The sequence below is a fragment of the Belonocnema kinseyi genome, chromosome 10 (assembly GCF_010883055.1).
Source record: "Belonocnema kinseyi isolate 2016_QV_RU_SX_M_011 chromosome 10, B_treatae_v1, whole genome shotgun sequence".
Classification (NCBI taxonomy): Eukaryota; Metazoa; Arthropoda; class Insecta; order Hymenoptera; family Cynipidae; genus Belonocnema; species Belonocnema kinseyi.
The window spans coordinates 104229267-104231585 of record NC_046666.1 but is presented as its reverse complement, the minus strand read 5'-3'; the positions used below and the strand labels follow the sequence as shown (position 1 = coordinate 104231585).

The 2319-nt window shown below is 27.9% G+C and overlaps 1 protein-coding gene across 3 annotated transcripts in view; it reads right to left on the bottom strand.

Moving 5' to 3' along the window:
• LOC117182301 overlaps positions 1–2319 on the bottom strand; it is a 48150-nt gene that overhangs the window by 573 nt on the left and 45258 nt on the right. The window lies entirely within an intron of this gene.

Genomic DNA, 2319 nt, shown 5'->3' with positions numbered 1-2319 from the left:
TTTTGTCTTTTATTGAAAAGAATTGTTTTAGACTAAGAATTAAGCTATTGTAGTTTTTGTTTAAAAGGTTTCTTTTTCAGTTAAAAATGTAACTATTTGATTGTTTGGTTAGAAATTTGTTTGATTTAAAACCGAATAATTTGGTCGAAAATTCACCTAGTTAGCTTCAAATTCAATTGTTTGATAGAAATATCAACTTAATAACTGTTACATGCTTAGTTAAAAATTGATCTTTTTCGGTTAGTAATTCGATTATTGGACTTAAGATGAACTATTTTGTAAAGAAAAATTATTTATTTTTGAAGGATTCATCATTCTAGTTAAATTAAACTGTCTGATTAAAAATGAAATTTTTGTGTAAAAAAATCATAGTTTTGCGTTGAAAATTCAACTGTTTTATTGATAGTTCGTTTTTCTAGCTTCAAAATTAAACAATTTTGTTAAAAATGCATGTACTTCTTTCAAAATTTATCTCTTTGGTAGAACATAATAATCTTATTGGCCGAAAATTCATCTTGTTCGTAGAAAATTTGACAAATTTTTTGAAAATTTATTTCATACGTTAAAAACTAATTTTTTTATCCTGAATATTGGATAAGTTTAAAATTCGTCGAGAAATTCATTTTTGTTAATGAAAATTCGATCATTTGGTTCAAATTTTTTTTACTAAAGTTTTTTTTTACCTGAAAATGTAACTATTCCATGTGTTTTGCGGTATACTGTAATACTTCACGTTTGTTTGAAACTTTATCCTGTATATTGTATGAGTGTAAAAATCAACTATTTGGTAAAAGATTGATCTATTTTGTTAAAAAATCGTCTCTTTGGGTCGAAAATTGATTTTCCTTGTTGAAAATTCCATTCTTGTTTAGATTGCAGAATAGGGGCGTCATCTCTATTTTCGCTGGATAAAAATTTTGGTTGGTAACAAACTAATAGAATCTTTAATCGAACGATAAATGAATCGATTTGATGAGGGAAAATTTAATATTATTGTTGCTTTTATTATTATGATGTCTCAAATATGGGTCCGTCATGATATATCGTAGTAATTATATTTAACGAGAAGTTGGGAATGGGTAGTGATTTGACCAGCATTATTCTTTTTACTAGTCATAGGGGTGCCTTCCCGCCCCCACGAAACGTTGGAAAAGGGTAGGGTTTTGAAAAAATTATTTTTGTGACCTGTCAAACGGTTGTTGCTGACCGTTTGGATGTTTAAAAGTACCTAAACGGTGAGTTAAATATGATCATTCCGATATCGTGACATACCCATATTTAAAATTTCGTAGTCACAAAAGTTACAATAATTTTGAACTTCTGTCTGGTCAAATCGCTTTATTTACCTGTCAATTAAAGATTTCAATAGTTTATTTCAGAAAAATTCTGTTTTTCCAGGTAAAAACAGGTGAGGCCCCAATTTAGCAAATGCACCCAATTGTTTGTTTGAAAATTAAACTGTTTGATAGAAAATAGACATTCTTTGTTAAAAGTCGTCTTTTTGGCTAGGAGATTTTTTTTTATTAAAAGGTCAACTTTTTAGTTGAGAATTGAAATATCTTGTTAAAAATTCATCTTTCTAGATTAAAAATGATCTTATTGTTAAAAATTTATGTTTTTTTATTTAAAATTCCACTGTTTTCTAACATATTAGACCGTAAATACTATCATATATGGTAGAAAAGTAATTTGTTTTTTTGAACCTAAGAAATTTTTTTGTAAATAAAATATCCACCTGAAACTTTGGAAAATGTATTAGAGTACAATAAAGAACGTTTAGGTACTGCATTTTGGTAGGAACTTCACTGAAAATTATTTCATCTTTTTTCTGAACCTCGACATTTTTTGAGCGTTGGAACTTTTTTTATACATAAAATATCGGTCTCAAACTTTGAGAAATGCAAGAGCCGACAGAAAACTACGTTTAAGTACAAAGCTTAATAATAAAAGATGTAAAAAAAATTTCAACTATCAATTCCATCGGCATCAACCGGTAATGTTGTACACGAAAATACGAATCCTCTAGAGCCTCGTCTAGTGGCCGCCAGGGTTCCTATTTTCGTGTACAACGAATTTTAAACTTATCCAATATTCAGGATAAAAAATTAGTTTTTAACATATGAAATAAATTTTCAAAAAATTTGTCAAATTTTCTACCAACAAGATGAATTTTCGGCCAATAAGATTATTATGTTCTACCAAAGAGATAAATTTTGAAAGAAGTACCAGGTGTATACATATGAAACCGGTATTTTTTCAAGAAAAAAACACATTTATTTCAAGAGAATGATAACAAATATTTTATTCAAAGTATGCGCC